Genomic DNA, 13328 nt, shown 5'->3' with positions numbered 1-13328 from the left:
CACCTCGATGTCATGGCAAGCCATTATCTCCAATGGTGAATAGTCTATCCTCTTTAAGTTGATCCTCTCAATCTGGCTGCAGACATTAAGAGGGGATAAAAATTCATCCAACTCATCGCCAGCATCTATGGGCTTGAATGACTTCTAATTTTTCACCACAAAATAAATATCCTTGCATATAAGAAATACCAATCGTTATTTGATTTCCTCAATCATCTAGAGAATTTTAAATGACTCGTGCCTGCTGAATTAATTGTTTACCCTCCCCCTTCAACCACTCCAAATTAATATAAAGTCATATAAGATCTCCTTCAAATTTGTTCTCTATCACGTAACAGTCATGCCAACACTTAGCTTTTTTGTGGCTTTTTCTACTGGATTTTGTGAAATCACTTTAAGAGTTTCTGAGCCCACCCAAGTTCTTCGTCTCTGCTCTAGGGAGTAATTGTCAACTCAACTGACAACTCAAGGTCAAAAGAACTTTATTACAAGTACCCAAGCCTGAAAGCTCAAAAGAATCCTGAATTCACTCAAGATGACCGCTGGTGCAGTAAAATATGTGATGCAAAGTATGAAACAAAGCATTTTAACTCGTAACGCAAAGCTTGAGATAGCCAAATGACGACACACAGATAGCTACTGAATTTGCGGGCATTGAAAAAAGGACAGTAATGTAAAATAGATTTCCATTCCAGTTGAAGTAAAACCCAAAATAAAAACTGCAAGCACACAGGCACAGATGAGATTCAACAAAATTTGGAATTCATGAAAATTTTAGACAGAAGTTTCCCTTTATAAAGAAACCTCGCAACAAAGATCAGTATTCTTCTGTGGAATTCAAAGACCTTCGATACCTAAGGCAATAACACCAATAACCAGCTCGGCAGTAATTTCTTGAAAACAAATGCGTGCTATCTATTTAGAACCAAGAAATCCATGAATGAGCCGCATTGGCAGCTAAACTACGTGAAAAAGACGGGATCTTTAGAGGAGACAAACCTTCCATATCCAGCTAAAGCGCGGCAGACCAATGGGAAGCCAAAAAATTAGTGCTCCAGGAGGTCTCCACAATGCGGGAAACTGTTCCCAATATACTGTGAGGAGGTCTTTGGATCTCGAAGACAGCAATAAAGCAGTGGACCTCCGAAATTTTAGGGTTAGTGTTGGCAACACCACGCTTTCTTTGTCCTCTCCCTTGAAGAGTGACAAAAAGAAACCAAAACATTTTTTTACTCTCAGAACAGATCAACAGCAAGATTCCTTTCGGCTATTTTATATGCAAATTAGCATTCATTAAGCACCCACTAATCTTCTATGATTTGTCTCTTTATTTATTAATTGGCGTGAAGTCCTTTGGATCTAAAATATCAAAATTTTAAATTTTGAATCTAAAATACCAAGCAAACTATCAGATTCTGCATAAATCAATCCAACAATCAGTCTGAACTGAATTCAACAGTGCTGGATCCATAACGATTTGAATTATAGATTGACTGACTCGCTTGGAAAATAATTAAAGAGTTCTTCCACAGTTCATCCACTGTTTTTCTAATTCGTCCATCAAAGCCTACCTCTGAGCTGTAATTTTAGTCCCTATGATAAAAAAAAGATGGAAACTTTTCTAACCTGCAGCTTTCATGAACACGCATGGCCATCAAATTAAGAAATAGCAATGAAGTATATGCTCAATGCATATAAAAAAGGCCAATGTGAACGAACAAAACATAGATGAAGGGAGATAATATATTTGTTGAATTTGTTTTTAAATTAATTACTATATATATTAACCTACAGCTCTCCTAGGTTGGTGGTTAATGAGCAAAGCTCAATGGGCAACAAAAATCTACCAATGCATTTGCAAGATAAAAAAATTTGCCCAATCCAAATCAATATCAATTATTATGCTATCAAAATGAACAAAAATCAATCTATGAAATCAATATCAATTACAATTATAAATTAAGATGATTTGTAAAACTAGAATATCTCACAAAGCAAAAGAATACCATCAATCTATGATAAAATCAATAAAAAGTCTATCAATCAATAACAGGTATTGTACAATAAAATGAGCCTCAATTCTCTATCAGTGATATGCATGTTGGTGGCTATATTAGATGCTTCCATGAATTATTAGGTCATGTATCAATATGTTATACCAGCATATCGTATAGGTGTGTTGTATTAATATGTCTATCATTATTTATCAGTGCCCCAGTCACATGATATGTCATGTTATATTAGTCTCAATAGTAGTTTAATCAATTCTATATCATTTTTATTTATCAATTAATTCATATGCTCTTATGTAAATACATGTAAACATGGAGACAATTATAAATTGTAAGACATGACATTCAGTTAGGTATATGATATTTTCTATATTTTGTTTCAGTATCAAGCATTAGGTGTCAAATGGCTATCTTGTAAGAGTCACACTCCTGCTTGTTAAAGTACCTTGTCCCCTTATGAGTCTTTATCTTGTATTGGGATTACATTATAACACATAATTTAAAGGAAAGATTGTTAATCCACCCTCCTATATAATTAGCCAACCTTAATTATTTTATAATTAGCTAACATATCTTACAATGTCATATTTATATTATATCAGTCATATCATTTTCTATGCAAATTTAGTATCAATGTATGAGATGTAATAATCTATTACATATATAAAATTTATACACTATTACATAAAATTATAACTATCAATTTACCTCGTGAAATTCAATAACATTACAATCAAAATGCTCCTGAGAATCATATCTATCATATAAAAAAAGTCACATGATAAAAGTTTGGTAAATCTGAATACAATATATTTTTATCAATTTAGAGGAGATTAAATTCATTAAACACAAAACGACTGAAAATAAGGGTTGGATTCGGATTACCTATCATGATAAGAGGAAATCTCATACTAAAATTGATGGAAGGAAATGGCCAAAATGATTTTCTCTCTCTCCTCTCTCTCTCACTCCTCCTTTCTTCCTTGGCAAGGCATGCATGAATGGGGGATAGCTAGGATAGAATGGCTTAAGTGAATGGATTAAGATATTTTATTATTTTAAAAACTACTATTTTGACCTAGTGTCACAACGCTCATCTACCTAGTACTATTGTGCTCGCCACCTGAGGCCCAGTGCAGTGGCGGAGCAACCCAATGCCACAATACTCATCCAAAAACCCCTTTTTTGTCCAAAAACCGAAGAGCTCAACGTTGGGGTGCCACAACCTCAATGCTGCAATGCTCTCAACAACATTGAGGAAAGAATAGCGCCACGAAGAATAGTGTCGCATAGCTCTAGTTCAAATAATATAGATTTTTTGTTTAAATTTTTTTTAGACAATTTCAGGTCATTACAATAAGTAGCTAAATATCACGGGCCAATCATATAGTTGAGGAAAGAAATCAAGAAGCAGGTGAAAATAAGAGCCATCTTAATCCACCATATGAGTTGTCATAATCAAGAGAAAAAGATGACAACATCCATCACCTTGAAAGCAAATTAAATGAGCTAATGAAGGCTATGTTTGACATTTTTACTTGTGACTTCCATGTAAATAACACCCATAAAGTACCCTATTTTAATTAAGCTAGTAAAAAAGATTAGTATCAATCAACATCAAAGAGAATATTATGCTTAGAAAAGTAGCTTCAGATTCAAACAACCAGTAAAGAAAACTTGATATTTTTCATGTATGCAAGTTAGGGCTTCCCATGTCCAAATCCGAAGGGCAACTTCTAATCTAAAGTGTGGTCATGTAGCTTTACATCGTATTGTGATGTTCTACACTCATTGGTTGGATTTATTGTACCAGCCATCATCACATTTTTCTATCATGTAAGTAAGGATGATAGAAATTTTGAAGTTCAAGTTCTTATTTGATTTATGATTGTATTTTGGAAACTTCAAAAATTAAATCGGAGACCATTTGAACTCCGATTTCAGCAAACTTAAAATCGAATTGAACGTCTCGAAAATACGAACCCGACGGCACCAAATTCGACTCAATCCGAACCCAAATGACCCAAAATCAAAGACTCGAAGCATATTTGGAAGGTTTAAGCCATAATTTGGATTACCAAATGGTTTCCAAACATGAAATGCTTATAGTCGAATTGAGAGGCTAAACGAGACGAATCCAACGAGCCCAAAATCGCCGAATTCTAATATCACTAAGACATTTAAATGCTCAATAAACGGTTCACGATCAAGAGATTTAACATCGGCCGTCCATTCAAATCACTCCAAATTTAATTTCCTATTCATTTACATTTTTTTTCTTGGTTGATATTAGCTTAATCCTGTATTGATTCGATCTTAAAGAGATTTTATGATTTATTTTTGTGCAATAAGATTTTTAATATCATGTATTTAATTAATATATTGAACCCGTTCTAGCAGTAATCAAGTGATTTAATGTTTGTAAGTCATTTGGTGAAGGAAAAAAATAAACTAATTCACTATCAAAGTTTTATCATTTTTATAACTGAATATATTCATCCAAGTCTGAATGTAAAAAGTTGAAGGAAAATTAAAAAAAAAATAATTTAGGCCCCCCCTAAAAATATTTTCTTGCTCCACCATTGTATAAAGCATAATATATATATATATATATATATATATATATATATATATATACATAATATATTGATATAGTTTACTAAGATAATGATTGTTACTATTAATATAATAATATTGATTATTAATTCATCAAATCTTTTTTTAGTTGTTTTAATTAGTTAAAAAGGGAATGGAGTGTAAAATAAATGTTTTGAAGTTGTTTAGATGAATGTAAAATAAAAGAATGTGATTTTTTTATTTTAACTTGGAGGTAAAATGAAAGTAGTGTAAAATTTAAAGATAATGACAATGGTGGAGGTAGGGCGACCGGCGGTGCTCGAGGGTAGTATGCATTTGCACCTTTTTTGACCTAGTTTAATAAGGGTAACACACTAAACTTTACGTATTTATATCCAGGGGCGGAGCCAGAAATTTTCATCAGTGGGGGCACAAATTAATAAATTTTAATATACTCATAATATATTTTTATTAACTTTTTTGTCCTTCTATTTAAGAGTCTAAAGTGAAATAATACTTTTATCTTTTAAGAATATTAATATTTATTTTTAATAAAATTTTAAATTCTATATTCTATTAATTGTTACACAAAAATTTATAATATTTTAAATATTTAGTTGTTAATTTTATAAAAAAAAATTAATATACATATTTTTTCTTTATATATGTATATATATTAATTTTTAATGATAAAAAATTAAGAATTTTCTAACGTGGAATATTTTAATAAAATTATTGATTGCTAATTTATGTCATATATAAAAAATTTGCACTAAATTTTCTAATTTATTTTTGTTGGATTTAATAATAATTTAATTAAAAATTAATAAGCAACACAATACCATAATATTAACAAAACGCTTTAAAACTTCTAGAAATATAATATATATGTATTTAACTATTTATGTCAATTACATTTCCATATTTTATTTTTTATGGCAGTAACAGGTAGGTTTCGATTCAACCTGTCTTATCAATTTTAAATAAGAAGGGCATTCCAGTCATTTAACTCCTTCCACTCTTGTCTTCCTAATCCGTGTAAAGCTAATGCAAAGAAGAGAGAGAGAGAGAGAGGATGGTGGATTGGCGGAGAAGTTAAAGGAGAAGAGGGGTAGCAGAAAAGAAGAAAAAGATGAGAGTGGAGAGTGGAGAGTCGGGAGAGACAGGACTTGGGCGACCGAGCAGTTTATCTGCATGTATGTGCTGCGTTTTTTTTTATATATAAATAAAAATATCATAATTTAACTTGAACTAAAAAAAATTCGGGCCAGTGGGGGCACGTGCCCCCATTGTGGCTCCGCCCCTGTTTATATCTTATGTGATTGTTATGTATGCATGCGAGTATCTGAATGTATTATGAAGCAAGTCCTAAGGGTTTGTGTGTATGAATAGAAAATCTAACTTTTTTTTCCTTGGGAATGCTATGGCGCTAGACGATACTCGACCCAAATTTATTAAAATATCAATTTTCAATCAATTTATTTTATTAAAATAATTTTCTTCCCCCTTAAGATCAACCAACTAGATAGAGGGAGATATTTAAGAGAGAGAAAACTAAATTTGGGGGATTCTAATCCATCTTTTGCTTCTCAATTAGAAAAGTTATATAATAGAGGTAGGCTACATTTCACCTATCTCAATTTTCAAAACTATAATTTTTTTTTTAATTTTCATTATTTAATTTTTAATTTCATAACTTAAAAATAAGGATAAGGTTTTATTCACAAATTTTTTATATGTTGTAATATGATCATTCTAGACATTTAAGTATTTTTTAAGAAATTTCCACTAGGTAATTTGAAATATATATTATTTAGCAAATTGAAAAATGATTGTATGTTACAACCCAACCCAATAATACTCACAGATAAAATTAAATATGTTCTATAATGTTGAATTGTGACATGCCAGCCCAAGATCTAAGTTTTGATGACTATTCAAATTTCATTTTTAATTACCCAGGCTATAGAGCTACTAATTCACTTTCATTGAGAAAAATACAATAAATTCATCCACAAATTTCTTTTTTTTTTCATCATTAAAATATATTTATAAATGATATATTATCTACATTACAAGGCTACAAGAGCAAATAAATAAATAGCGATGACTCACAAAAATTAGAAAAATACATATATAGACTCTGACATATCAAAACCTGGGACCACATCTACTCAATTGGCTCCTTCCTTTTCCTTGGTTTGAAAAAGAATATAGAAGAGATGTGAGCCAACACAGCCTAGAAGGACAAACCCACTAATCTAAAATTCTAATTATTTCATATATTATATATTTAATTAAATTTAAAAGTAATCATCATAAATTTATCATACTAAGGTTAAGTTTTGAAAACTGAGAAGGTAACAAAAAAAAAATGCACCTATAGTTTTTATGGATTTGATGGATAAGGTATTTAGACATTATTTGGATTAGTTTGCGATATTGTTCATAGATGATATTTTGTTTTATTTTACTACTGATGAAGATCATGCTAGAAATCTGAGAATTAATTTGGAGGCTCTGAGGTAGCATTTGCTATATATAAAATTCTTCAAATATGAGTTATGATTGAGGAACATATCTTTTTTGGGGTGCGCACTAAGTAATTGAAGTATTTCTATAGATCCTCAGAAGGTTCAAGCTGTTATTGATTGGCCGAGACCTACTTTAATATTTGAGGCATGTAACTTTCTAGGCATGGTCGTTTATTACATGATTTTTGTGATGGAATTTTTTCAAATTTCTACACCTCTAATGAGATCGACTCAAAATATAGCAGCTTTTATTTGGGCATATGATAGCGAGGCTAGCTTTTAGAAGTTGAATGATTGTTTGACTTATATTCTAATTTTTTACTCTACCATATAGTATAGAAGGATTTTGGATATTTAATGATGCTTCATTGAGAGGACTGGGATGTGTATTGATGTAACATGGAAATGTGATAGCTTATGATATCAGATAGTTGAAGCCACACAAAAGGAACTATTTGATGCATGGTCTATAACTTGTTACTGTGGTCTTTTCTTTGAAGATTCGAAGACACTATCTATATGAATGCATATGTGAAATTTTCATTGATTATCAGAGTTTGAAATATATATATTTACTCAAAAGGATCAAGGTAAAGGAGATGGCTTTAATTAATTAAAGACAATTATCTAACTATTTAATATTAGCTTAGTAAGGCTAATGTGATAGTAGATGCTAAAGTCTTCTAAATTTTTTCATGCATTTCGCTTACTTCTAATTAATCCCTTGTATGAGATATAAAGATATTATAGTTGAAGGTGATTTCTTATGATAATCAAGATTATATATAGTATATTAACTCAGATGATTATTCATCCTTCTTTATAACAAATGATTCAAAAAACTCAAAAGTTAGAACTAGAAAATGTGAAGTTGATTGATCTGATCAAAACTGGTAAGAAGTCTGCACTTTGAGCATCTGATTATGGTATTATCTTATATAAGAATAAACTTTGGGTTCCTAATTTTAGAGATTTGAGATTGGTTATTATGTATGAAGCTCATTATTCTAGGTATAATATTCATCCATGAAGTAATAAACTATACAATGATATGAAATGTATATTTTGGTGGCCTAAATTAAAAAAAAATGTAGTATATTTTATTTTTAAATGTGAAACATGTTAGTTAGTGAAGGCAGAATATTAGAGATTAGGAGGTTTTTAGTAGTTCTTACCCATTCTTGAGTGAAAATGGGAAGAAATGACTATGGATTTTATTATAAGTTTTCTCAGCTTGAGATAGGGTCATGATGCAATTTGGATTGTAGTGGATCATTAGATTAAATTAACTCATTTTATCCTAATTCAGTATTCTAATTCTATAAACAATTTAGCACTGATATATGTGTGTGAAATTATCATCTTACATAGATACCACATATTATAGCCTTTGATAGAGATGAAAGTTTACCTCTATACTATGGAGGGGCAAGCATTTAAGTTTGGGTATGAAACTATATTTCAGTGTGACATTTCATCATTATACTGATTTACAATATGATATGACTATTCAAGTATTGGAAGATCTTTTAAATCTCTATGTTTTGGATTTTTGATGGTAGTTTGGAATACCATATTCCTCTGATCAAGTTTTCTTACAATAATAACTTTCAGTCAAGTATAAGTATGATTCTATATGAAGCCTATATTGCAGGAAGTGTTGTACACCATTATTATCCTTGATAGAGGTGGGTGAGATGACTATGATTAAGCCAACTTTTATTGATGATGCTACTAAAAATATTTATCTAATTAGAGACAGATTAAAAATTGTATAGAGCAAACAACAAAAGTATTTTGATTCTAAGCATTATGATGTAGAGTTTCAAGTAGAAGAATTTATATATGTGAAGATTAGGCTGAAGAAAGGCATCAACACATTTGGCAAGGAAGGAAAATTAAGTCGAAGGTACAATGGACCATTTGATATTAATGAAAGTATTAGGATATTTACTTACAGGTTATATTTACTAGATTATATGTTTGAGATTTATACTATATTTCATGTGTCACTTCTGAGAAAATGAGCATCTAATTCTAAATAGAACATCTACTAAAGACATCAAGGTACGTTTGAATCTGAGTTACATGGAATAACCAGGGAAGGTTTTAGCCTATGATGTCAAAAAGTTAAGAAATAAATTGTAATAGCCCGTATTTTGATTTTGCCACTTTTTTTGGAGTCATTATAACTCTCAATCACAATTCATCTTTGTCATAGTATTTTGATTATAATATTTTACTCACACAAATTTATTCATAATTTTTGGGCACCGCCAAAAATCCTTATGAAATTTATACATGTCGGTACAAGTAAGAATTTCGGGACCTTCAGGTATCCTTTTTGTAAACCAATTTCATTTATATTTTTTTAAATAAATTGATTTATTTTATGCATATTTTCTATAATTTTTAAAGTACTAAAATGATTTATTTGAATTTTTATTTAAATAAATTGATTAAATAAATTATATAATATAAAAAATATTATTTTAATTAAAATATCTAATGTCACTAATTAAACAGTTTTGACAATACTTTTTTCCTCCATTGTTTTCGGCAACAGAGAAATGTTTTAGGAATAATTAAACAGAATGTGAGGAGAGAGAAAGAAGAAGTCCAAATTTGGAGGTCATCGAGCAATTTTTGTTCGTCGACACAGTTGGGAGATTTGTTCGTCTCGTTGTAAGGAACCTAGCTTAAGCCTATTTTTCATCTAAAATATTTTGTATTTTAATAATTTTATGATCAAATTTGTATTTTCGTTACCAAAAAATATGAATAATTTTGTGTTGGTAAAATTTTCATCGCGTAACTTTTTATATGTTATAGAGATCGAGATTATAAATTACATTTTGAGTATTTATTTGATATTTTTTACTGGACAATTTTAAAAATACACTGATTTTTGTCAACTCAAAAATTTATTTTGACCTCTAAAAAAAGTAGTGTAGTATCTTAAAACATCATTTTATACAATTCATAGTATTTTGATAATTTTCTATAAATATGCATTTTTGTCTACTATGATATATTTTTGCTGTCTACCGTTATGGTATTTTATCATATTCTTAATTAAGCTCAATTATGCATTATTTTATACAATACATTGAAAATTTATATGAATATGTGCTTTTGTAGTAGCTGGTCGCTATTACTGTTATAGTATTATAATAATAATATGTGTGTATGAAACAAATAGATAAATAATGGTAGACCTGTTAGTTTGAGACTAATCGACCTGTACAAGATGGGGGGCTGACTGACTTTCCTTTAAATATTATGATTTGATGTTATCCTTTACTAATTCATGTGATACACTAATTGAGAGTTATAAGAAGATGATTATTATGCCGATGGACAAAGAGTGATGATTTTATTTACTAAGCCAACAATTTATTAACACTGATACTAATACTAAAAAAATATCATGATAGCCAAGACTTCTTACTTGTTTAATGTGACTATTGAAATGCATGTTTTTTAGATATTATTATTATTATTATATGAATTTATCATCACTGCGCTAGTTTACTATTATTGCATTATTTTATCACACTAGCCACTTTACTATTATTGATATATATACTAATATTATTTGATGTTATTGATTCACTGTACTAATACTGGGCATGTGATATATTGAGCACGTGATATATATAATTTATTGAGAATGTGATTGAGATTTGAGATTGAGAATGAGATATTGATTTAATGCTGATATATAATACCTTGATAGTATATATACACTCTTGTATAATTTTACTACATTGATTTGATTTCAATAGTATTTATTGAAACTTTATATGATTTCTTTACTAACTGATATTACATATATGATGATTATTTTATAGATTTGATACTCACATTTATTTACTATTTTACTGGCTTTCATATTATAATATTTTACTAGTTATAGATTCTATTACTATTGTATGTGAATTTTACTTTTTCTGTATTGATTCAATGATCATATGAATGTAAATGCTATGGTTTAACTATTGACATGCATATTGCTCATTTACTGTATTTTGAATTCAGTTATAGGTTTTGGTGACATGCTGAGCTTTTTAAGCTCATTGTATGTGGTTGAAAAATTTCAGGTCATGACAAGGAAGCAAGAGTGTGAGGCTGGTCAAGATTCTTTAGGTTATGTTTCTTTTTATTTTAGTTATTCCTTTGTACTAAGATAGAATATCTATAATATGATGATTATGTAGATCTTGAGTATTGCATATGATTTTGAAAAATAATATAGATGTGTACATTGATATTTTAAATTATAGAATCTATTTTGCTGTTTATCAGTGACAGATGTTATTACATAGCTCTGGTAGTTATCTATTAAAAGATTAAAAGAATAATTCTTCCAATTTAGATTGTAGGGCATCACATAAATATATTATAATAGTTAAAGTTCAGTGGAAGAACATGATTGAATGAGAAGCAACTTGAGAGAAAAATTTTGATTTGAGACAACTGTATCCCAATTTATTTATGTGATTTGAGATCTGAGTTTTGAAATATCAAGGATGACATTTTTTTAGGATGGGAGAGTTGTGACATCTCTAGGTTTAACATTTAGTTTAACCAATTCTGACCCGAATTAAAAAAGATAAGTGTTTGAACTTTTGTGTTTTCAACTCTTTTGTGTGTGTTCGGGAATGTGAAGTATGTATGAAAAAGATATGCATGTGTTTTTGGAGTAAGTTCTAGAAGTCAAAATGCATATTAGAAAAAAAATCTAAAATTATTCCTAGAGCGTTCGACACTGTGAATCCTGTAGGTTGGTGTTATTACCGACACTGCAGGGCATCAGAGCTAATTTTAATAATAAAAATATCTAAATTCACAATTTCATTCATTCAAACATCATGGTAGCTAAGTAAGATAGAGAATGGAGAGAGTTTTTAAGAGAGAAAAAAGGTTTTCGAATCGCTTCAGGTCATTTTTAGCTGTCGGCCCAATCTTGAAAGTTGTATGGATCAAGGTAGGTTATAATATGTCTATCTCAATTTTAAAAAATATAAATTTTTTCCTAATTTTTAAATTAAATTTTATTTTCTTTACCAAGAAATGAGGATAACTTTGTATTTGTAAAACTTTCGTCGCGAAATATTTTATACGTTATAGAGATTGCGATTTTGAATATTTGAAATATTTTCTAGAAATTTTATACCAAGGGTTTTGGAATTTCTATTTTTTTATTAAATAAAAAATAATATGGACTCTAAAAAATAGTGTTGTGGTATGATTAAAATCTTAAAACATGGTTCTACATAATTTTTGATAATTTGGTTATATTTTGAAACAATAAGTATTTTATCATCAAAATTTTATGTAGCCAATCATTATAGAAAAAATTAAAATTTTTATATGGACTCAATTATGCTTTAATTCCTACCATATGATGAAATGTATGCTCATGATTGCACTCAGTGTATTATGGCTGAATTAAAAAGTTTTGGACGTGAAAGTAGCAAGATATTTAGTGCATATAAGGCATATTCTTGTGGCAAAATGTCGTGTTTTGGTGCCTATATACATGTTCTAGTGCTATAAACACATTAGGAGTCATAAGGGGCAGAAATACTTTGAGATTTTTTTTCTGTGACTGTGAAAATATATTATGTTACGTTCTTTGATATGAATTTCAGTTTAATGACTGCTCGATATTATTACCTGAGTTTTTGAATAACTGTTATGTTTTTATAAGTTTGCTCACCATAGTAATTTAGTATACCGTATTTAAATATTTTAGAAAATATTTAATAAAATAAATATTTAGAAAATTAGATCAATGTTTGTGGCATGCTGAGCTATTTTAGCATACTATAGTTTTACATTATAATTTTCAAGATTTGGAAAAGGGAAGGATCCTTTTGATTAACAACTCATAATCTTATTTGAGTCTATAGGTATTTCTTTTATTAATTTTTGTAGAGTCATCGCTAGTTTATTACATTGAAAGACTTCTCAAGTTTTGGAAGAAAATGAAGTTATTTTTTATTCTTCTTTCCCTTAATTACATTGAACAAAGTTCATCTATGCAAATTAATTTAGGATTGGTTTAGAGAAGCTCTCCTATATACTTATATTTGATCATTCTATAAATGGTGGCAACATATAAAATATTCATTAAACCTTATCATTATTCAATTTATGATTGATTGGAGAAGTGTATAAATGAATGCATTCTTAAGAT

At 29.3% G+C, this 13328-nt stretch overlaps 1 protein-coding gene across 9 annotated transcripts in view; it reads right to left on the bottom strand.

Annotated features, from left to right (window-relative positions):
* LOC110109967 (protein STICHEL-like) overlaps positions 1-1699 on the bottom strand; it is a 50334-nt gene extending 48635 nt beyond the window's left edge. For 5 of the 9 annotated variants that reach the window (XM_028700186.1, XM_020841211.2, XM_028700190.1 and 2 more), the window contains exon 1: positions 1000-1249. The gene's annotated coding sequence lies outside the window, so the exon portion shown is untranslated. Of the gene's footprint in view, positions 1-999; positions 1251-1626 lie in introns of those variants that run through there. The other 4 variants (XM_020841213.2, XM_028700191.1, XM_020841215.2 and 1 more) reach the window with 2 other exon arrangements.
* Positions 1700-13328: the final 11629 nt, after the last annotated feature.

Source organism: Dendrobium catenatum, unplaced genomic scaffold (assembly GCF_001605985.2).
Source record: "Dendrobium catenatum unplaced genomic scaffold, ASM160598v2 fragScaff_scaffold_1468, whole genome shotgun sequence".
In the NCBI taxonomy this organism is placed as follows: domain Eukaryota; kingdom Viridiplantae; phylum Streptophyta; class Magnoliopsida; order Asparagales; family Orchidaceae; genus Dendrobium; species Dendrobium catenatum.
The sequence above is the reverse complement of the archived record's forward strand: the minus strand, read 5'-3'. Positions and strand labels throughout refer to the sequence as shown.